The following is a 23,579-nucleotide window of genomic DNA, read 5'->3' as shown; positions in this document are numbered from 1 at the left end:
GTAGGCCCTTACAAATAGAGAAATTCAGCATCAGATCACTGAAAATCATGAGTGTTGAAAGCATATTCATGTAAATCTTCGATAGTATAGTGGTGAGTATCTCCGCCTATCACGCGGAAGACCGGGTTTCAATTCCCCATCGGGGAGGTATTTTTGAGTAAATGATTTGTTATATACAGTTGACCGTCCGAATTGTTTGATTCATAGCTCATAAAATGACCTGAAACCGGTAATGAATTCCCCACAAACACAGAATTCTTCAACTCTATGAATTGCGGGACTATGAAATTCCTGAACATTACGCAATTAACAGATCGTTTCGTTTTGAATGTCTTCACATGTTGCAATGCAGGCCCTTACAGATAGAGAAATCGAGCCACAGATCACTAAAAATCGTGAGTGTTGAAAACATATTCATGTAAATCCTCGATAGTATAGTGGTTAGTATCTCCGCCTGTCACGCGGAAGACCGTGGTTCAATTCCCCGTCGGGGAGGCATTTTTGAGTAAATGACTTGTTATACACAGTTGACCGTCCGAATTGTTTGATTCATACCTCATAAAATGACCTGAAACCGGTAATGAATTCCCCACAAACACAGAATTCTTCAACTCTATGAATTGCGGGACTATGAAATTCCTGAACATTACGCAATTAACAGATCGTTTCGTTTTGAATGTCTTTACATGTTGCAATGAAGGCCCTTACAAATAGAGAAATTGAGCATCAGACCACTGAAAATCATGAGTGTTGAAAGCTTATTCATGTAAATCTTCGATAGTATAGTGGTGAGTATCTCCGCCTATCACGCGGAAGATCGGGGTTCAATTCCCCGTCGGGGAGGTATTTTTAAGTAAATGATTTGTTATATACAGTTGACCGTCCGAATTGGTTGAGTCATACCTCATAAAATGACCTGAAATCGGCAATGAATTCCTCACAAATACAGCATTCTTCAACTCAATAAATTGGTGACTTCCTGAACGTTACGCAATTAATCGATCGTTACGTTGTGATTATCTCCACATGTTGCAATAAAGACAGCTATATATAGAGAAATTGAGCATCAGATCCCTGAAAATCATGAGTGTTGAAAGCATATTCATGTAAATTCTCGATAGTATAGTGGTGAGTATCTCCGCCTGTTACGCGGAAGACCAGGGTTCAATTCCCCGTCGGGGAGATATTTCTAAGTAAATGCTTTGTTATATACAGTTGACCGTCCGAATTGTTTGAGTCATACCTCATAAAATTACCTAAAATCGGCAAGGAATTCCTCACAAATACAGCATTCTTCGACTCAATGAATTGGTGACTTTGAAATCACGGAACATTACGCAATTAACCGATCGTTACGTTTTGAATGTCTTCACATGTTGCAATGAAGGCCCTTACAGATAGAGAAATCTAGCATCAGATCACTGAAAATCATGAGTGTTGAAAGCATATTCATGTAAATCCTCGATAGTATAGTGGTGAGTATCTCCGCCTGTCACGCGGAAGACCGGGGCTCAATTCCCCGTCGGGGAGGTATTTTTAAGTAAATGATTTGTTATATACAGTTGACCGTCCGAATTGTTTGATTCATACCTCATAAAATGACCTGAAATCGGTAATGAATTCCTCACAAATACAGCATTCTTCAATTCTATGAATTGGTGACTTTGAAATCCCTGAAAGTTACGCAATTAATCGATAGTTACTTTGTGCTTATCTCCACATGTTGCAATAAAGGCCGCTATATATATAGAAATTGAGCATCAGATCCCTGAAAATCATGAGTGTGGAAAGCATATTCATGTAAATCCTCGATAGTATAGTGGTTAGTATCTCCGCCTGTCACGCGGAAGACCGGGGTTCAATTCCCCGTCGGGGAGGTATTTTTGAGTAAATGATTTGTTATATACAGTTGACCGTCCGAATTGTTTGATTCATACCTCATAAAATGACCTGAAATCGGTAATGAATTCCCACAAGCACAGAATTCTTCAACTCTATGAATTGGGGGATTATGAAATCGCTGAACATTACGCAATTAACCGTTCGTTACGTTTTGAATATCTTCACATGTTGCAATGTAGGCCCTTACAAATAGAGAAATTCAGCATCAGATCACTGAAAATCATGAGTGTTGAAAGCATATTCATGTAAATCTTCGATAGTATAGTGGTGAGTATCTCCGCCTATCACGCGGAAGACTGGGTTTCAATTCCCCATCGGGGAGGTATTTTTGAGTAAATGATTTGTTATATACAGTTGACCGTCCGAATTGTTTGATTCATAGCTCATAAAATGACCTGAAACCGGTAATGAATTCCCCACAAACACAGAATTCTTCAACTCTATGAATTGCGGGACTATGAAATTCCTGAACATTACGCAATTAACAGATCGTTTCGTTTTGAATGTCTTCACATGTTGCAATGCAGGCCCTTACAAATAGAGAAATTGAGCATCAGATCACTGAAAATCATGAGTGTTGAAATCATATTCATGGAAATCCTCGATAGTATAGTGGTGAGTATCTCCGCCTGTCATGCGGAAGACCGGGTTTCAATTCCCCATCGGGGAGGTATTTTTGAGTAAATGATTTGTTATATACAGTTGACCGTCCGAATTGTTTGATTCATACCTCATAAAATGACCTGAAACCGGTAATGAATTCCCCACAAACACAGAATTCTTCAACTCTATGAATTGCGGGACTATGAAATCCCTGAACATTACGCAATTAACCGATCGTTACGTTGTGATTATCTCCACATGTTGCAATGAAGGCCCTTACAGATAGAGAAATCTAGCATCAGATCACTGAAAATCATGAGTGTTGAAAGCATATTCATGTAAATCCTCGATAGTATAGTGGTGAGTATCTCCGCCTGTCACGCGGAAGACCGGGGTTCAATTCACCGTCGGGGAGATATTTCTAAGTAAATGCTTTGTTATATACAGTTGACCGTCCGAATTGTTTGATTCATACCTCATAAAATGACCTGAAATCGGTAATGAATTCCCCACAAACACAGAATTCTTCAACTCTATGAATTGCGGCACTATGAAATCCCTGAACATTACGCAATTAACCGATCGTTACGTTTTGAATGTCTTCACATGTTGCAATGAAGGCCCCCACGGATAGAAAAATTTAGCATCAGATCACTGAAAATCATGAGTGTTGAAAGCATATTCATGTAAATCCTCGATAGTATAGTGGTGAGTATCTCCGCCTGTCACGCGGAAGACCGGGGTTCAATTCCCCGGCGTTGAGGTATTTTTAAGTAAATGATTTGTTATATACAGTTGACCGTCCGAATTGTTTGATTCATACCTCATAAAATGACCTTAAATCGGCAACGAATTCCTCACAAATACAGCATTCTTCAACTCAATGAATTGGTGACTTTGAAATCCCTGAACGTTACGCAATTAATCGATCGTTACGTTGTGATTATCTCCACATGTTGCAATAAAGGCCGCTATATATAGAGAAATTGAGCATTAGATCACTGAAAATCGTGAGTGTAGAAACTTAAGTATGTTCATGTAAATCTTCGATAGTATAGTGGCGAGTATCTCCCCCTGTCACGCGGAAGACTGGGGTTCAATTCCCCGTCGGGGAGGTATTTTTGAGTAAATGATTTGTTATATACAGTTGAACGTCCGAATTGTTTGATTCATACCTCATAAAATGACCTGAAATCGGTAATGAATTCCCCACAAACACAGAATTCTTCAACTCGATGAATTGGTGACTTTGAAACCATTGAACATTTCGCAATTAATCAATTGTTACCTTGTGATTATCTCCACATGTGGCAATAAAGGCCGCTATATATAGAGAAATTGAGCATAGATCACTGACAATCGTGAGTGTTGAAAGCATATTCACGTAAATCCTCGATAGTATAGTGGTGAATATCTCCGCCTGTCACGCGTAAGACCGGGGTTCAATTCCCCGTCGGGGAGGCATTTTTGAGTAAATGATTTGTTATATACAGTTGACCGTCCGAATTGTTTGATTCATACCTCATAAAATGACCTGAAATCGGCAATGAATTCCTCACAAATACAGCATTCTTCAACTCAATGAATTGGTGACTTTGAAATCCCTGAACGTTACGCAATTAATCGATCGTTACGTTGTGATTATCTCCACATGTTGCAATGTAGTCCCTTACAAATAGAGAAATTGAGCATCAGACCACTGAAAATCATGAGTGTTGAAAGCATATTCATGTAAATCTTCGATAGTATAGTGGTGAGTATCTCCGCCTGTCACGCACGCGGAAGACCGGGGTTCAATTCCCCGTCGAGGAGGTATTTTTAAGTAAATGATTTGTTATATACAGTTGACCATCCGAATTGTTTGATTCATACCTCATAAAATGACCTGAAATCGGTAATGAATTTCTCACAAACACAGAATTCTTCAACTCTATGAATTGGGGACTTTGAAATCCATGAACATTACGCAATTAATCGATCGTTACGTTGTGATTATCTCCACATGTTGCAATAAAGGCCGCAATATATAGAGAAATTGAGAATTAGATCACTGACAATCATGAGTGTTGAAAGCATATTCATGTAAATCGTCGACAGTATAGTGGTGAGTATCTCCGCCTGTCACGCGGAAGACCGGGGTTCAATTCCCCGTCGGGGAGTATTTTTGAGTAAATGATTTGTTATATACAGTTGACCGTCCGAATTGTTTTATTCATATCTCATAAAATGACCTGAAATCGGCAATGAAATCCCCACAAACACAGAATTCTTCAACTCTATGAATTGGGGATTATGAAATCGCTGAATATTACGCAATTAACAGATCGTTACGTTTTGAATATCTTCACATGTTGCAATGTAGGCCCTTACAAATAGAGAAATTGAGCATCACATCACTGAAAATTATGAGTGTTGAAAGCATATTCATGTAAATCCTCGATAGTATAGAGGTGAGTATCTCCGCCTGTCACGCGGAAGACCGGGGTTCAATTCCCCGTCGGGGAGGTATTTTTAAGTAAATGATTTGTTATATACAGTTGACCGTCCGAATTGTTTGAGTCATACCTCATAAAATGACCTGAAATCGGCAATGAATTCCTCACAAATACAGCATTCTTCAACTCAATGAATTAGTAACTTTGCAATCCCTGAACGTTACGCAATTAATCGATAGTTACTTTGTGATTATCTCCACATGTTGCAATAAAGGCCGCTATATATATAGAAATTGAGCATCAGATCCCTGAAAATCATGAGTGTGGAAAGCATATTCATGTAAATCCTCGATAGTATAGTGGTGAGTATCTCCGCCTGTCACGCGGAAGACCGGGGTTCAATTCCCCGTCGGGGAGGTATTTTTGAGTAAATGATTTGTTATATACAGTTGACCGTCCGAATTGTTTGATTCATACCTCATAAAATGACCTGAAATCGGTAATGAATTCCCACAAGCACAGAATTCTTCAACTCTATGAATTGGGGGATTATGAAATCGCTGAACATTACGCAATTAACCGATCGTTACGTTTTGAATATCTTCACATGTTGCAATGTAGGCCCTTACAAATAGAGAAATTGAGCATCACATCACTGAAAATTATGAGTGTTGAAAGCATATTCATGTAAATCCTCGATAGTATAGTGGTGAGTATCTCCGCCTGTCACGCGGAAGACCGGGGTTCAATTCCCCGTCGGGAGGTATTTTTAAGTAAATGATTTGTTATATACAGTTGACCGTCCGAATTGTTTGATTCATACCTCATAAAATGACCTGAAATCGGTAATGAATTCCCACAAACACAGAATTCTTCAACTCTATGAATTGGGGGATTATGAAATCGCTGAACATTACGCAATTAACCGATCGTTACGTTTTGAATATTTTCACATGTTGCAATGTAGGCCCTTACAAATAGAGAAATTGAGCATCACATCACTGAAAATTATGAGTGTTGAAAGCATATTCATGTAAATCCTCGATAGTATAGTGGTGAGTATCTCCGCCTGTCACGCGGAAGACCGGGGTTCAATTCCCCGTCGGGGAGGTACTTTTAAGTAAATGATTTGTTATATACAGTTGACCGTCCGAATTGTTTGAGTCATACCTCATAAAATGACCTGAAATCGGCAATGAATTCCTCACAAATACAGCATTCTTCAACTCAATGAATTGGTGACTTTGAAATCCCTGAACGATACGCAATTAATCGATAGTTACTTTGTGATTATCTCCACATGTTGCAATAAAGGCCGCTATATATATAGAAATTGAGCATCAGATCCCTGAAAATCATGAGTGTGGAAACCATATTCATGTAAATCTTGAATAGTATAGTGGTGAGTATCTCCGCCTGTCACGCGGAAGACCGGGGTTCAATTCCACGTCGGGGAGGTATTTTTGAGTAAATGATTTGTTATATACAGTTGACCGTCCGAATTGTTTGATTCATACCTCATAAAATGACCTGAAATCGGTAATGAATTCCTCACAAATACAGCATTCTTCAACTCAATGAATTAGTAACTTTGCAATCCCTGAACATTACGCAATTAATCGATAGTTACTTTGTGATTATCTCCACATGTTGCAATAAAGGCCGCTATATATATAGAAATTGAGCATCAGATCCCTGAAAATCATGAGTGTGGAAAGCATATTCATGTAAATCCTCGATAGTATAGTGGTGAGTATCTCCGCCTGTCACGCGGAAGACCGGGGTTCAATTCCCCGTCGGGGAGGTATTTTTGAGTAAATGATTTGTTATATACAGTTGACCGTCCGAATTGTTTGATTCATACCTCATAAAATGACCTGAAATCGGTAATGAATTCCCACAAGCACAGAATTCTTCAACTCTATGAATTGGGGGATTATGAAATCGCTGAACATTACGCAATTAACCGATCGTTACGTTTTGAATATCTTCACATGTTGCAATGTAGGCCCTTACAAATAGAGAAATTGAGCATCACATCACTGAAAATTATGAGTGTTGAAAGCATATTCATGTAAATCCTCGATAGTATAGTGGTGAGTATCTCCGCCTGTCACGCGGAAGACCGGGGTTCAATTCCCCGTCGGGAGGTATTTTTAAGTAAATGATTTGTTATATACAGTTGACCGTCCGAATTGTTTGATTCATACCTCATAAAATGACCTGAAATCGGTAATGAATTCCCACAAACACAGAATTCTTCAACTCTATGAATTGGGGGATTATGAAATCGCTGAACATTACGCAATTAACCGATCGTTACGTTTTGAATATTTTCACATGTTGCAATGTAGGCCCTTACAAATAGAGAAATTGAGCATCACATCACTGAAAATTATGAGTGTTGAAAGCATATTCATGTAAATCCTCGATAGTATAGTGGTGAGTATCTCCGCCTGTCACGCGGAAGACCGGGGTTCAATTCCCCGTCGGGGAGGTACTTTTAAGTAAATGATTTGTTATATACAGTTGACCGTCCGAATTGTTTGAGTCATACCTCATAAAATGACCTGAAATCGGCAATGAATTCCTCACAAATACAGCATTCTTCAACTCAATGAATTGGTGACTTTGAAATCCCTGAACGATACGCAATTAATCGATAGTTACTTTGTGATTATCTCCACATGTTGCAATAAAGGCCGCTATATATATAGAAATTGAGCATCAGATCCCTGAAAATCATGAGTGTGGAAACCATATTCATGTAAATCTTGAATAGTATAGTGGTGAGTATCTCCGCCTGTCACGCGGAAGACCGGGGTTCAATTCCACGTCGGGGAGGTATTTTTGAGTAAATGATTTGTTATATACAGTTGACCGTCCGAATTGTTTGATTCATACCTCATAAAATGACCTGAAATCGGTAATGAATTCCTCACAAATACAGCATTCTTCAACTCAATGAATTAGTAACTTTGCAATCCCTGAACATTACGCAATTAATCGATAGTTACTTTGTGATTATCTCCACATGTTGCAATAAAGGCCGCTATATATATAGAAATTGAGCATCAGATCCCTGAAAATCATGAGTGTGGAAAGCATATTCATGTAAATCCTCGATAGTATAGTGGTGAGTATCTCCGCCTGTCACGCGGAAGACCGGGGTTCAATTCCCCGTCGGGCAGGTATTTTTGAGTAAATGATTTGTTATATACAGTTGACCGTCCGAATTGTTTGATTCATACCTCATAAAATGACCTGAAATCGGTAATGAATTCCCACAAGCACAGAATTCTTCAACTCTATGAATTGGGGGATTATGAAATCGCTGAACATTACGCAATTAACCGATCGTTACGTTTTGAATATCTTCACATGTTGCAATGTAGGCCCTTACAAATAGAGAAATTGAGCATCACATCACTGAAAATTATGAGTGTTGAAAGCATATTCATGTAAATCCTCGATAGTATAGTGGTGAGTATCTCCGCCTGTCACGCGGAAGACCGGGGTTCAATTCCCCGTCGGGAGGTATTTTTAAGTAAATGATTTGTTATATACAGTTGACCGTCCGAATTGTTTGATTCATACCTCATAAAATGACCTGAAATCGGTAATGAATTCCCACAAGCACAGAATTCTTCAACTCTATGAATTGGGGGATTATGAAATCGCTGAACATTACGCAATTAACCGATCGTTACGTTTTGAATATCTTCACATGTTGCAATGTAGGCCCTTACAAATAGAGAAATTGAGCATCACATCACTGAAAATTATGAGTGTTGAAAGCATATTCATGTAAATCCTCGATAGTATAGTGGTGAGTATCTCCGCCTGTCACGCGGAAGACCGGGGTTCAATTCCCCGTCGGGGAGGTATTTTTAAGTAAATGATTTGTTATATACAGTTGACCGTCCGAATTGTTTGAGTCATACCTCATAAAATGACCTGAAATCGGCAATGAATTCCTCACAAATACAGCATTCTTCAACTCAATGAATTGGTGACTTTGAAATCCCTGAACATTACGCAATTAATCGATAGTTACTTTGTGATTATCTCCACATGTTGCAATAAAGGCCGCTATATATATAGAAATTGAGCATCAGATCCCTGAAAATCATGAGTGTGGAAACCATATTCATGTAAATCCTCGATAGTATAGTGGTGAGTATCTCCGCCTGTCACGCGGAAGACCGGGGTTCAATTCCCCGTCGGGGAGGTATTTTTGAGTAAATGATTTGTTATATACAGTTGACCGTCCGAATTGTTTGATTCATACCTCATAAAATGACCTGAAATCGGTAACGAATTCCCACAAGCACAGAATTCTTCAACTCTATGAATTGGGGGATTATGAAATCGCTGAACATTACGCAATTAACCGATCGTTACGTTTTGAATATCTGCACATGTTGCAATGTAGGCCCTTACGAATAGAGAAATTGAGCATCAGATCACTGAAAATCATGAGTGTTGAAAGCATATTCATGTAAATCCTCGATAGTATAGTGGTGAGTATCTCCGCCTGTCATGCGGAAGACCGGGTTTCAATTCCCCATCGGGGAGGTATTTTTGAGTAAATGATTTGTTATATACAGTTGACCGTCCGAATTGTTTGAGTCATACCTCATAAAATGACCTGAAATCGGCAATGAATTCCTCACAAATACAGCATTCTTCAACTCAATGAATTGGTGACTTTGAAATCCCTGAACATTACGCAATTAATCGATAGTTACTTTGTGATTATCTCCACATGTTGCAATAAAGGCCGCTATATATATAGAAATTGAGCATCAGATCCCTGAAAATCATGAGTGTGGAAACCATATTCATGTAAATCCTCGATAGTATAGTGGTGAGTATCTCCGCCTGTCACGCGGAAGACCGGGGTTCAATTCCCCGTCGGGGAGGTATTTTTGAGTAAATGATTTGTTATATACAGTTGACCGTCCGAATTGTTTGATTCATACCTCATAAAATGACCTGAAATCGGTAACGAATTCCCACAAGCACAGAATTCTTCAACTCTATGAATTGGGGGATTATGAAATCGCTGAACATTACGCAATTAACCGATCGTTACGTTTTGAATATCTGCACATGTTGCAATGTAGGCCCTTACGAATAGAGAAATTGAGCATCAGATCACTGAAAATCATGAGTGTTGAAAGCATATTCATGTAAATCCTCGATAGTATAGTGGTGAGTATCTCCGCCTGTCATGCGGAAGACCGGGTTTCAATTCCCCATCGGGGAGGTATTTTTGAGTAAATGATTTGTTATATACAGTTGACCGTCCGAATTGTTTGATTCATACCTCATAAAATGACCTGAAATCGGTAATGAATTCCCCACAAACACAGAATTCTTCAACTCTATGAATTGCGGGACTATGAAATCCCTGAACATTACGCAATTAACCGATCGTTACGTTTTGAATGTCTTCACATGTTGCAATGAAGGCCCTTACAGATAGAGAAATCTAGCATCAGATCACTGAAAATCATGAGTGTTGAAAGCATATTCATGTAAATCCTCGATAGTATAGTGGTGAGTATCTCCGCCTGTCACGCGTAAGACCGGGGTTCAATTCCCCGTCGGGGAGATATTTCTAAGTAAATGCTTTGTTATATACAGTTGACCGTCCGAATTGTTTGATTCATACCTCATAAAATGACCTGAAATCGGTAATGAATTCCCCACAAACACAGAATTCTTCAACTCTATGAATTGCGGCACTTTGAAATCCCTGAACATTACGCAATTAACCGATCGTTACGTTTTGAATGTCTTCACATGTTGCAATGAAGGCCCCCCACGGATAGAGAAATTTAGCATCAGATCACTGAAAATCATGAGTGTTGAACGCATATTCATGTAAATCCTCGATAGTATAGTGGTGAGTATCTCCGCCTGTCACGCGGAAGACCGGGGTTCAATTCCCCGTCGGGAGGTATTTTTAAGTAAATGATTTGTTATATACAGTTGACCGTCCGAATTGTTTGATTCATACCTCATAAAATGACCTGAAATCGGTAATGAATTCCCACAAACACAGAATTCTTCAACTCTATGAATTGGGGGATTATGAAATCGCTGAACATTACGCAATTAACCGATCGTTACGTTTTGAATATTTTCACATGTTGCAATGTAGGCCCTTACAAATAGAGAAATTGAGCATCACATCACTGAAAATTATGAGTGTTGAAAGCATATTCATGTAAATCCTCGATAGTATAGTGGTGAGTATCTCCGCCTGTCACGCGGAAGACCGGGGTTCAATTCCCCGTCGGGGAGGTACTTTTAAGTAAATGATTTGTTATATACAGTTGACCGTCCGAATTGTTTGAGTCATACCTCATAAAATGACCTGAAATCGGCAATGAATTCCTCACAAATACAGCATTCTTCAACTCAATGAATTGGTGACTTTGAAATCCCTGAACGATACGCAATTAATCGATAGTTACTTTGTGATTATCTCCACATGTTGCAATAAAGGCCGCTATATATATAGAAATTGAGCATCAGATCCCTGAAAATCATGAGTGTGGAAACCATATTCATGTAAATCTTGAATAGTATAGTGGTGATTATCTCCGCCTGTCACGCGGAAGACCGGGGTTCAATTCCACGTCGGGGAGGTATTTTTGAGTAAATGATTTGTTATATACAGTTGACCGTCCGAATTGTTTGATTCATACCTCATAAAATGACCTGAAATCGGTAATGAATTCCTCACAAATACAGCATTCTTCAACTCAATGAATTAGTAACTTTGCAATCCCTGAACGTTACGCAATTAATCGATAGTTACTTTGTGATTATCTCCACATGTTGCAATAAAGGCCGCTATATATATAGAAATTGAGCATCAGATCCCTGAAAATCATGAGTGTGGAAAGCATATTCATGTAAATCCTCGATAGTATAGTGGTGAGTATCTCCGCCTGTCACGCGGAAGACCGGGGTTCAATTCCCCGTCGGGCAGGTATTTTTGAGTAAATGATTTGTTATATACAGTTGACCGTCCGAATTGTTTGATTCATACCTCATAAAATGACCTGAAATCGGTAATGAATTCCCACAAGCACAGAATTCTTCAACTCTATGAATTGGGGGATTATGAAATCGCTGAACATTACGCAATTAACCGATCGTTACGTTTTGAATATCTTCACATGTTGCAATGTAGGCCCTTACAAATAGAGAAATTGAGCATCACATCACTGAAAATTATGAGTGTTGAAAGCATATTCATGTAAATCCTCGATAGTATAGTGGTGAGTATCTCCGCCTGTCACGCGGAAGACCGGGGTTCAATTCCCCGTCGGGAGGTATTTTTAAGTAAATGATTTGTTATATACAGTTGACCGTCCGAATTGTTTGATTCATACCTCATAAAATGACCTGAAATCGGTAATGAATTCCCACAAGCACAGAATTCTTCAACTCTATGAATTGGGGGATTATGAAATCGCTGAACATTACGCAATTAACCGATCGTTACGTTTTGAATATCTTCACATGTTGCAATGTAGGCCCTTACAAATAGAGAAATTGAGCATCACATCACTGAAAATTATGAGTGTTGAAAGCATATTCATGTAAATCCTCGATAGTATAGTGGTGAGTATCTCCGCCTGTCACGCGGAAGACCGGGGTTCAATTCCCCGTCGGGGAGGTATTTTTAAGTAAATGATTTGTTATATACAGTTGACCGTCCGAATTGTTTGAGTCATACCTCATAAAATGACCTGAAATCGGCAATGAATTCCTCACAAATACAGCATTCTTCAACTCAATGAATTGGTGACTTTGAAATCCCTGAACATTACGCAATTAATCGATAGTTACTTTGTGATTATCTCCACATGTTGCAATAAAGGCCGCTATATATATAGAAATTGAGCATCAGATCCCTGAAAATCATGAGTGTGGAAACCATATTCATGTAAATCCTCGATAGTATAGTGGTGAGTATCTCCGCCTGTCACGCGGAAGACCGGGGTTCAATTCCCCGTCGGGGAGGTATTTTTGAGTAAATGATTTGTTATATACAGTTGACCGTCCGAATTGTTTGATTCATACCTCATAAAATGACCTGAAATCGGTAACGAATTCCCACAAGCACAGAATTCTTCAACTCTATGAATTGGGGGATTATGAAATCGCTGAACATTACGCAATTAACCGATCGTTACGTTTTGAATATCTGCACATGTTGCAATGTAGGCCCTTACGAATAGAGAAATTGAGCATCAGATCACTGAAAATCATGAGTGTTGAAAGCATATTCATGTAAATCCTCGATAGTATAGTGGTGAGTATCTCCGCCTGTCATGCGGAAGACCGGGTTTCAATTCCCCATCGGGGAGGTATTTTTGAGTAAATGATTTGTTATATACAGTTGACCGTCCGAATTGTTTGATTCATACCTCATAAAATGACCTGAAATCGGTAATGAATTCCCCACAAACACAGAATTCTTCAACTCTATGAATTGCGGGACTATGAAATCCCTGAACATTACGCAATTAACCGATCGTTACGTTTTGAATGTCTTCACATGTTGCAATGAAGGCCCTTACAGATAGAGAAATCTAGCATCAGATCACTGAAAATCATGAGTGTTGAAAGCATATTCATGTAAATCCTCGATAGTATAGTGGTGAGTATCTCCGCCTGTCACGCGTAAGACCGGGGTTCAATTCCCCGTCGGGGAGATATTTCTAAGTAAATGCTTTGTTATATACAGTTGACCGTCCGAATTGTTTGATTCATACCTCATAAAATGACCTGAAATCGGTAATGAATTCCCCACAAACACAGAATTCTTCAACTCTATGAATTGCGGCACTTTGAAATCCCTGAACATTACGCAATTAACCGATCGTTACGTTTTGAATGTCTTCACATGTTGCAATGAAGGCCCCCCACGGATAGAGAAATTTAGCATCAGATCACTGAAAATCATGAGTGTTGAACGCATATTCATGTAAATCCTCGATAGTATAGTGGTGAGTATCTCCGCCTGTCACGCGGAAGACCGGGGTTCAATTCCCCGGCGGTGAGGTATTTTTAAGTAAATGATTTGTTATATCCAGTTGACCGTCCGAATTGTTTGATTCATACCTCATAAAATGACCTTAAATCGGCAACGAATTCCTCACAAATACAGCATTCTTCAACTCAATGAATTGGTGACTTTGAAATCCCTGAACGTTACGCAATTAATCGATCGTTACGTTGTGATTATCTCCACATGTTGCAATAAAGGCCGCTATATATAGAGAAATTGAGCATTAGATCACTGAAAATCGTGAGTGTAGAAACTTAAGTATGTTCATGTAAATCTTCGATAGTATAGTGGCGAGTATGTCCGCCTGTCACGCGGAAGACTGGGGTTCAATTCCCCGTCGGGGAGGTATTTTTGAGTAAATGATTTGTTATATACAGTTGACCTTCCGCATTGTTTGATTCATACCTCATAAAATGACCTGAAATCGGTAATGAACACATAATTCTTCAACTCTATGAATTGGGGGATTATGAAATCGCTGAACATTACGCAATTAACCGATCGTTAGGTTTTGAATGTCTTCACATGTTGCAATGTAGGCCCTTACAGATAGAGAAATTGAGCATCAGATCACTGAAAATCATGAGTGTTGAAAGCATATTCATGTAAATCCTCGATAGTATAGTGGTGAGTATCTCCTCCTGTCACGCGGAAGACCGGGGTTCAATTCCCCGTCGGGGAGATATTTCTAAGTAAATGCTTTGTTATATACAGTTGACCGTCCGAATTGTTTGATTCATACCTCATAAAATGACCTGAAATCGGTAATGAACACATAATTCTTCAACTCTATGAATTGCGGCACTATGAAATCCCTGAACATTACGCAATTAACCGATCGTTAGGTTTTGAATGTCTTCACATGTTGCAATGTACGCCCTTACAGATAGAGAAATTGAGCATCAGATCACTGAAAATCATGAGTGTTGAAAGCATATTCATGTAAATCCTCGATAGTATAGTGGTGAGTATCTCCTCCTGTCACGCAGAAGACCGGGGTTCAATTTCCCGTCGGGGAGGTATTTTTGAGTAAATGATTTGTTATATACAGTTGACCGTCCGAATTGTTTGATTCATACCTAATAAAATGACCTGAAATCGGTAATGAATTCCCCACAAACACAGAATTCTTCAACTCTATGAATTGGAGGACAATGAAATCCCTGAACATTACGCAATTAACCGATCGTTACGTTTTGAATATCTTCACATGTTGCAATATAGGCCCTTACAAATAGAGAAATTGAGCATCAGATCACTGAAAATCATGAGTGTTGAAAGCATATTCATGTAAATCCTCGCTAGTATAGTGGTATCTCCGCCTGTCACGCGTAACACGGGGGTTCAATTCCCCGTCGGGGAGGCATTTTTGAGTAAATGACTTGTTATACACAGTTGACCGTCCGAATTGTTTGATTCATACCTCATAAAATGACCTGAAATCGGCAATGAATTCCTCACAAATACAGCATTCTTCAACTCAATGAATTGATGACTTTGAAATCCCTGAACGTTACGCAATTAATCGATCGTTACGTTGTGATTATCTTCACAAGTTGCAATGTAGGCCCTTACAAATAGAGAAATTGAGCATCACATCACTGAAAATCATGAGTGTTGAAAGCATATTCATGTAAATCCTCGATAGTATAGTGGTATCTCCGCCTGTCACGCGTAACACGGGGGTTCAATTCCCCGTCGGGGAGGCATTTTTAAGTAAATTATTTGTTATATACAGTTGACCGTCCGAATTGTTTGATTCATACCTCATAAAATGACCTGAAATCGGCAATGAATTCCTCACAAATACAGCATTCTTCAACTCAATGAATTGATGACTTTGAAATCCCTGAACGTTACGCAATTAATCGATCGTTACGTTGTGATTATCTTCACAAGTTGCAATGTAGGCCCTTACAAATAGAGAAATTGACCATCACATCACTGAAAATCATGAGTGTTGAAAGCATATTCATGTAAATCCTCGATAGGATAATGGTGAGTATCTCCGCCTGTCACGCGGAAGACCGGTGTTCAATTCCCCGTCGGGAGGTATTTTTAAGTAAATGATTTGTTATATACAGTTGACCGTCCGAATTGTTTGATTCATACCTCATAAAATGACCTGAAATCGGTAATCAATTCCCCACAAACACAGAATTCTTCAACTCTATGAATCGGGGGACTATGAAATCCTTGAACATTACGCAATTACCCGATCGTTACGTTTTGAATATCTTCACATGTTGCAATGAAGGCCCTTACAGATAGAGAAATCGAGCATCAGATCACTAAAAATCGTGAGTGTTGAAAACATATTCATGTAAATCCTCGATAGTATAGTGGTTTGTATCTCCGCCTGTCACGCGGTAGACCGGGGTTCAATTCCCCGTCGGGGAGGCATTTTTGAGTAAATGACTTGTTATACACAGTTGACCGTCCGAATTGTTTGATTCATACCTCATAAAATGACCTGAAATCGGCAATGAATTCCTCACAAATACAGCATTCTTCAACTCAATGAATTGATGACTTTGAAATCCCTGAACGTTACGCAATTAATCGATCGTTACGTTGTGATTATCTCCACATGTTGCAATAAAGGCCGCTATATATAGAGAAATTGAGCATTAGATCACTGAAAATCGTGAGTGTAGAAACTTAAGTATGTTCATGTAAATCCTCGATAGTATAGTGGTGAGTATCTCCGCCTGTCACGCGGAAGACCGGGGTTCAATTCCCCGTCGGGTGGTATTTTTAAGGAAATGATTTGTTATATACAGTTGACCGTCCGAATTGTTTGATTCATACCTCATAAAATGACCTGAAATCGGCAATGAATTCCTCACAAATACAGCATTCTTCAACTCAATGAATTGATGACTTTGAAATCCCTGAACGTTACGCAATTAATCGATCGTTACGTTGTGATTATCTTCACAAGTTGCAATGTAGGCCCTTACAAATAGAGAAATTGAGCATCCCATCACTGAAAATCATGAGTGTTGAAAGCATATTCATGTAAATCCTCGCTAGTATAGTGGTATCTCCGCCTGTCACGCGTAACACGGGGGTTCAATTCCCCGTCGGGGAGGCATTTTTAAGTAAATTATTTGTTATATACAGTTGACCGTCCGAATTGTTTGATTCATACCTCATAAAATGACCTGAAATCGGCAATGAATTCCTCACAAATACAGCATTCTTCAACTCAATGAATTGATGACTTTGAAATCCCTGAACGTTACGCAATTAATCGATCGTTACGTTGTGATTATCTTCACAAGTTGCAATGTAGGCCCTTACAAATAGAGAAATTGAGCATCACATCACTGAAAATCATGTGTTGAAAGCATATTCATGTAAATCCTCGATTGGATAGTGGTGAGTATCTCCGCCTGTCACGCGGAAGACCGGGGTTCAATTCCCCGTCGGGAGGTATTTTTAAGTAAATGATTTGTTATATACAGTTGACCGTCCGAATTGTTTGATTCATACCTCATAAAATGACCTGAAATCGGTAATGAATTCCTCACAAATACAGCATTCTTCAACTCAATGAGTTGATGACTTTGAAATCCCTGAACGTTACGCAATTAATCGATCGTTACGTTGTGATTATCTTCACATGTTGCAATGTAGGCGCTTACAAATAGAGAAATTGAGCATCACATCACTGAAAATCATGAGTGTTGAAAGCATATTCATGTAAATCCTCGATAGTATAGTGGTGAGTATCTCCGCCTGTCACGCGGAAGACTGGGGTTCAATTCCCCGTCGGGGAGGCATTTTTAAGTAAATTATTTGTTATATACAGTTGACCGTCCGAATTGTTTGATTCATACCTCATAAAATGACCTGAAATCGGCAATGAATTCCTCACAAATACAGCATTCTTCAACTCAATGAATTGATGACTTTGAAATCCCTGAACGTTACGCAATTAATCGATCGTTACGTTGTGATTATCTTCACATGTTGCAATGTAGGCCCTTACAAATAGAGAAATTGAGCATCACATCACTGAAAATCATGAGTGTTGAAAGCATATTCATGTAAATCCTCGATAGGATAGTGGTGAGTATCTCCGCCTGTCACGCGGAAGACCGGTGTTCAATTCCCCGTCGGGAGGTATTTTTAAGTAAATGATTTGTTATATACAGTTGACCGTCCGAATTGTTTGATTCATACCTCATAAAATGACCTGAAATCGGTAATCAATTCCCCACAAACACAGAATTCTTCAACTCTATGAATCGGGAGACTATGAAATCCCTGAACATTACGCAATTACCCGATCGTTACGTTTTGAATATCTTCACATGTTGCAATGAAGGCCTTTACAGATAGAGAAATCGAGCATCAGATCACTAAAAATCGTGAGTGTTGAAAACATATTCATGTAAATCCTCGATAGTATAGTGGTTAGTATCTCCGCCTGTCACGCGGAAGACCGGGGTTCAATTCCCCGTCGGGGAGGCATTTTTGAGTAATCAACTTGTTATACACAGTTGACCGTCCGAATTGTTTGATTCATACCTCATAAAATGACCTGAAATCGGCAATGAATTCCTCGCAAATACAGCATTCTTCAACTCAATGAATTGATGACTTTGAAATCCCTGAACGTTACGCAATTAATCGATCGTTACGTTGTGATTATCTTCACATGTTGCAATGTAGGCGCTTACAAATAGAGAAATTGAGCATCACATCACTGAAAATCATGAGTGTTGAAAGCATATTCATGTAAATCCTCGATAGTATAGTGGTGACTATCTCCGCCTGTCACGCGGAAGACCGGGGTTCAATTCCCCGTCGGGAGGTATTTTTAAGGAAATGATTTGTTATATACAGTTGACCGTTCGAATTGTTTGATTCATACCTCATAAAATGACCTGAAATCGGCAATGAATTCCTCACAAATACAGCATTCTTCAACTCAATGAATTGATGACTTTGAAATCCCTGAACGTTACGCAATTAATCGATCGTTACGTTGTGATTATCTTCACAAGTTGCAATGTAGGCCCTTACAAATAGAGAAATTGAGCATCACATCACTGAAAATCATGAGTGTTGAAAGCATATTCATGTAAATCCTCGATAGGATAGTGGTGAGTATCTCCGCCTGTCACGCGGAAGACCGGGGTTCAATTCCCCGTCGGGAGGTATTTTTAAGTAAATGATTTGTTATATACAGTTGACCGTCCGAATTGTTTGATTCATACCTCATAAAATGACCTGAAATCGGTAATCAATTCCCCACAAACACAGAATTCTTCAACTCTATGAATCGGGGGACTATGAAATCCCTGAACATTACGCAATTACCCGATCGTTACGTTTTGAATATCTTCACATGTTGCAATGAAGGCCCTTACAGATAGAGAAATCGAGCATCAGATCACTAAAAATCGTGAGTGTTGAAAACATATTCATGTAAATCCTCGATAGTATAGTGGTTAGTATCTCCGCCTGTCACGCGGAAGACCGGGGTTCAATTCCCCGTCGGGGAGGCATTTTTGAGTAAATGACTTGTTATACACAGTTGACCGTCCGAATTGTTTGATTCATACCTCATAAAATGACCTGAAATCGGCAATGAATTCCTCGCAAATACAGCATTCTTCAACTCAATGAATTGATGACTTTGAAATCCCTGAACGTTACGCAATTAATCGATCGTTACGTTGTGATTATCTTCACATGTTGCAATGTAGGCGCTTACAAATAGAGAAATTGAGCATCACATCACTGAAAATCATGAGTGTTGAAAGCATATTCATGTAAATCCTCGATAGTATAGTGGTGAGTATCTCCGCCTGTCACGCGGAAGACAGGGGTTCAATTCCCCGTCGGGAGGTATTTTTAAGGAAATGATTTGTTATATACAGTTGACCGTCCGAATTGTTTGATTCATACCTCATAAAATGACCTGAAATCGGCAATGAATTCCTCACAAATACAGCATTCTTCAACTCAATGAATTGATGACTTTGAAATCCCTGAACGTTACGCAATTAATCGACCGTTACGTTGTGATTATCTTCACATGTTGCAATGTAGGCGCTTACAAATAGAGAAATTGAGCATCACATCACTGAAAATCATGAGTGTTGAAAGCATATTCATGTAAATCCTCGATAGTATAGTGGTGAGTATCTCCGCCTGTCACGCGGAAGACCGGGGTTCAATTCCCCGTCGGGAGGTATTTTTAAGGAAATGATTTGTTATATACAGTTGACCGTCCGAATTGTTTGATTCATACCTCATAAAATGACCTGAAATCGGCAATGAATTCCTCACAAATACAGCATTCTTCAACTCAATGAATTGATGACTTTGAAATCCCTGAACGTTACGCAATTAATCGATCGTTACGTTGTGATTATCTTCACAAGTTGCAATGTAGGCCCTTACAAATAGAGAAATTGAGCATCACATCACTGAAAATCATGAGTGTTGAAAGCATATTCATGTAAATCCTCGATAGGATAGTGGTGAGTATCTCCGCCTGTCACGCGGAAGACCAGGGTTCAATTCCCCGTCGGGGAGGTATTTTTAAGTAAATGATTTGTTATATACAGTTGACCGTCCGAATTGTTTGATTCATACCTCATAAAATGACCTGAAATCGGTAATGAATTCCTCACAAATACAGCATTCTTCAATTCTATGAATTGGTGACTTTGAAATCCCTGAAAGTTACGCAATTAATCGATAGTTACTTTGTGCTTATCTCCACATGTTGCAATAAAGGCCGCTATATATATAGAAATTGAGCATCAGATCCCTGAAAATCATGAGTGTTGAAAGCATATTCATGTAAATCCTCGATAGGATAGTGGTGAGTATCTCCGCCTGTCACGCGGAAGACCCGTGTTCAATTCCCCGTCGGGAGGTATTTTTAAGTAAATGATTTGTTATATACAGTTGACCGTCCGAATTGTTTGATTCATACCTCATAAAATGACCTGAAATCGGTAATCAATTCCCCACAAACACAGAATTCTTCAACTCTATGAATCGGGGGACTATGAAATCCTTGAACATTACGCAATTACCCGATCGTTACGTTTTGAATATCTTCACATGTTGCAATGAAGGCCCTTACAGATAGAGAAATCGAGCATCAGATCACTAAAAATCGTGAGTGTTGAAAACATATTCATGTAAATCCTCGATAATATAGTGGTTAGTATCTCCGCCTGTCACGCGGTAGACCGGGGTTCAATTCCCCGTCGGGGAGGCATTTTTGAGTAAATGACTTGTTATACACAGTTGACCGTCCGAATTGTTTGATTCATACCTCATAAAATGACCTGAAATCGGCAATGAATTCCTCACAAATACAGCATTCTTCAACTCAATGAATTGATGACTTTGAAATCCCTGAACGTTACGCAATTAATCGATCGTTACGTTGTGATTATCTCCACATGTTGCAATAAAGGCCGCTATATATAGAGAAATTGAGCATTAGATCACTGAAAATCATGTGTTGAAAGCATATTCATGTAAATCCTCGATTGGATAGTGGTGAGTATCTCCGCCTGTCACGCGGAAGACCGGGGTTCAATTCCCCGTCGGGAGGTATTTTTAAGTAAATGATTTGTTATATACAGTTGACCGTCCGAATTGTTTGATTCATACCTCATAAAATGACCTGAAATCGGTAATGAATTCCTCACAAATACAGCATTCTTCAACTCAATGAATTGATGACTTTGAAATCCCTGAACGTTACGCAATTAATCGATCGTTACGTTGTGATTATCTTCACATGTTGCAATGTAGGCGCTTACAAATAGAGAAATTGAGCATCACATCACTGAAAATCATAAGTGTTGAAAGCATATTCATGTAAATCCTCGATAGTATAGTGGTGAGTATCTCCGCCTGTCACGCGGAAGACCGGGGTTCAATTCCCCGTCGGGGAGGCATTTTTAAGTAAATTATTTGTTATATACAGTTGACCGTCCGAATTGTTTGATTCATACCTCATATAATGACCTGAAATCGGCAATGAATTCCTCACAAATACAGCATTCTTCAACTCAATGAATTGATGACTTTGAAATCCCTGAACGTTACGCAATTAATCGATCGTTACGTTGTGATTATCTTCACATGTTGCAATGTAGGCCCTTACAAATAGAGAAATTGAGCATCACATCACTGAAAATCATGAGTGTTGAAAGCATATTCATGTAAATCCTCGATAGGATAGTGGTGAGTATCTCCGCCTGTCACGCGGAAGACCGGTGTTCAATTCCCCGTCGGGAGGTATTTTAAGTAAATGATTTGTTATATACAGTTGACCGTCCGAATTGTTTGATTCATACCTCATAAAATGACCTGAAATCGGTAATCAATTCCCCACAAACACAGAATTCTTCAACTCTATGAATCGGGGGACTATGAAATCCCTGAACATTACGCAATTACCCGATCGTTACGTTTTGAATATCTTCACATGTTGCAATGAAGGCCCTTACAGATAGAGAAATCGAGCATCAGATCACTAAAAATCGTGAGTGTTGAAAACATATTCATGTAAATCCTCGATAGTATAGTGGTTAGTATCTCCGCCTGTCACGCGGAAGACCGGGGTTCAATTCCCCGTCGGGGAGGCATTTTTGAGTAAATGACTTGTTATACACAGTTGACCGTCCGAATTGTTTGATTCATACCTCATAAAATGACCTGAAATCGGCAATGAATTCCTCGCAAATACAGCATTCTTCAACTCAATGAATTGATGACTTTGAAATCCCTGAACGTTACGCAATTAATCGATCGTTACGTTGTGATTATCTTCACATGTTGCAATGTAGGCGCTTACAAATAGAGAAATTGAGCATCACATCACTGAAAATCATGAGTGTTGAAAGCATATTCATGTAAATCCTCGATAGTATAGTGGTGAGTATCTCCGCCTGTCACGCGGAAGACCGGGGTTCAATTCCCCGTCGGGAGGTATTTTAAGGAAATGATTTGTTATATACAGTTGACCGTCCGAATTGTTTGATTCATACCTCATAAAATGACCTGAAATCGGCAATGAATTCCTCACAAATACAGCATTCTTCAACTCAATGAATTGATGACTTTGAAATCCCTGAACGTTACGCAATTAATCGATCGTTACGTTGTGATTATCTTCACATGTTGCAATGTAGGCGCTTACAAATAGAGAAATTGAGCATCACATCACTGAAAATCATGAGTGTTGAAAGCATATTCATGTAAATCCTCGATAGTATAGTGGTGAGTATCTCCGCCTGTCACGCGGAAGACCGGGGTTCAATTCCCCGTCGGGAGGTATTTTTAAGGAAATGATTTGTTATATACAGTTGACCGTCCGAATTGTTTGATTCATACCTCATAAAATGACCTGAAATCGGCAATGAATTCCTCACAAATACAGCATTCTTCAACTCAATGAATTGATGACTTTGAAATCCCTGAACGTTACGCAATTAATCGATCGTTACGTTGTGATTATCTTCACAAGTTGCAATGTAGGCCCTTAC

At 39.1% G+C, this 23,579-nt stretch overlaps 18 non-coding genes across 18 annotated transcripts; all 18 read left to right on the top strand.

Annotated features, from left to right (window-relative positions):
* The first annotated feature begins 771 nt into the window (after positions 1 to 771).
* Positions 772 to 843, top strand: TRNAD-AUC (transfer RNA aspartic acid (anticodon AUC)). Its single transcript has one exon. It is a non-coding gene; the product is annotated as a tRNA-Asp (tRNA).
* A 962-nt stretch (positions 844 to 1,805) lies between these two features.
* TRNAD-GUC (transfer RNA aspartic acid (anticodon GUC)) lies at positions 1,806 to 1,877 on the top strand. The gene has a single exon. It is a non-coding gene; the product is annotated as a tRNA-Asp (tRNA).
* Positions 1,878 to 5,285: 3,408 nt separating this feature from the next.
* On the top strand, positions 5,286 to 5,357 carry TRNAD-GUC (transfer RNA aspartic acid (anticodon GUC)). Its single transcript has one exon. It is a non-coding gene; the product is annotated as a tRNA-Asp (tRNA).
* A 621-nt stretch (positions 5,358 to 5,978) lies between these two features.
* Positions 5,979 to 6,050, top strand: TRNAD-GUC (transfer RNA aspartic acid (anticodon GUC)). The gene has a single exon. It is a non-coding gene; the product is annotated as a tRNA-Asp (tRNA).
* Positions 6,051 to 6,672: 622 nt separating this feature from the next.
* TRNAD-GUC (transfer RNA aspartic acid (anticodon GUC)) lies at positions 6,673 to 6,744 on the top strand. Its single transcript has one exon. It is a non-coding gene; the product is annotated as a tRNA-Asp (tRNA).
* A 621-nt stretch (positions 6,745 to 7,365) lies between these two features.
* On the top strand, positions 7,366 to 7,437 carry TRNAD-GUC (transfer RNA aspartic acid (anticodon GUC)). The gene has a single exon. It is a non-coding gene; the product is annotated as a tRNA-Asp (tRNA).
* Positions 7,438 to 8,752: 1,315 nt separating this feature from the next.
* Positions 8,753 to 8,824, top strand: TRNAD-GUC (transfer RNA aspartic acid (anticodon GUC)). The gene has a single exon. It is a non-coding gene; the product is annotated as a tRNA-Asp (tRNA).
* Positions 8,825 to 9,099: 275 nt separating this feature from the next.
* On the top strand, positions 9,100 to 9,171 carry TRNAD-GUC (transfer RNA aspartic acid (anticodon GUC)). The gene has a single exon. It is a non-coding gene; the product is annotated as a tRNA-Asp (tRNA).
* A 622-nt stretch (positions 9,172 to 9,793) lies between these two features.
* On the top strand, positions 9,794 to 9,865 carry TRNAD-GUC (transfer RNA aspartic acid (anticodon GUC)). Its single transcript has one exon. It is a non-coding gene; the product is annotated as a tRNA-Asp (tRNA).
* A 623-nt stretch (positions 9,866 to 10,488) lies between these two features.
* On the top strand, positions 10,489 to 10,560 carry TRNAD-GUC (transfer RNA aspartic acid (anticodon GUC)). Its single transcript has one exon. It is a non-coding gene; the product is annotated as a tRNA-Asp (tRNA).
* Positions 10,561 to 11,183: 623 nt separating this feature from the next.
* TRNAD-GUC (transfer RNA aspartic acid (anticodon GUC)) lies at positions 11,184 to 11,255 on the top strand. The gene has a single exon. It is a non-coding gene; the product is annotated as a tRNA-Asp (tRNA).
* Positions 11,256 to 12,570: 1,315 nt separating this feature from the next.
* Positions 12,571 to 12,642, top strand: TRNAD-GUC (transfer RNA aspartic acid (anticodon GUC)). Its single transcript has one exon. It is a non-coding gene; the product is annotated as a tRNA-Asp (tRNA).
* A 275-nt stretch (positions 12,643 to 12,917) lies between these two features.
* On the top strand, positions 12,918 to 12,989 carry TRNAD-GUC (transfer RNA aspartic acid (anticodon GUC)). Its single transcript has one exon. It is a non-coding gene; the product is annotated as a tRNA-Asp (tRNA).
* A 623-nt stretch (positions 12,990 to 13,612) lies between these two features.
* On the top strand, positions 13,613 to 13,684 carry TRNAD-GUC (transfer RNA aspartic acid (anticodon GUC)). Its single transcript has one exon. It is a non-coding gene; the product is annotated as a tRNA-Asp (tRNA).
* Positions 13,685 to 18,447: 4,763 nt separating this feature from the next.
* Positions 18,448 to 18,519, top strand: TRNAD-GUC (transfer RNA aspartic acid (anticodon GUC)). Its single transcript has one exon. It is a non-coding gene; the product is annotated as a tRNA-Asp (tRNA).
* A 968-nt stretch (positions 18,520 to 19,487) lies between these two features.
* TRNAD-GUC (transfer RNA aspartic acid (anticodon GUC)) lies at positions 19,488 to 19,559 on the top strand. The gene has a single exon. It is a non-coding gene; the product is annotated as a tRNA-Asp (tRNA).
* Positions 19,560 to 21,911: 2,352 nt separating this feature from the next.
* On the top strand, positions 21,912 to 21,983 carry TRNAD-GUC (transfer RNA aspartic acid (anticodon GUC)). The gene has a single exon. It is a non-coding gene; the product is annotated as a tRNA-Asp (tRNA).
* Positions 21,984 to 22,604: 621 nt separating this feature from the next.
* On the top strand, positions 22,605 to 22,676 carry TRNAD-GUC (transfer RNA aspartic acid (anticodon GUC)). The gene has a single exon. It is a non-coding gene; the product is annotated as a tRNA-Asp (tRNA).
* The last annotated feature ends 903 nt before the right edge of the window (positions 22,677 to 23,579 follow it).

Source organism: Saccoglossus kowalevskii, chromosome 17, assembly GCF_978046115.1.
Source record: "Saccoglossus kowalevskii chromosome 17, keSacKowa6.1, whole genome shotgun sequence".
Taxonomy (NCBI): Eukaryota; Metazoa; Hemichordata; class Enteropneusta; family Harrimaniidae; genus Saccoglossus; species Saccoglossus kowalevskii.
The sequence above is the reverse complement of the archived record's forward strand: the minus strand, read 5'-3'. Positions and strand labels throughout refer to the sequence as shown.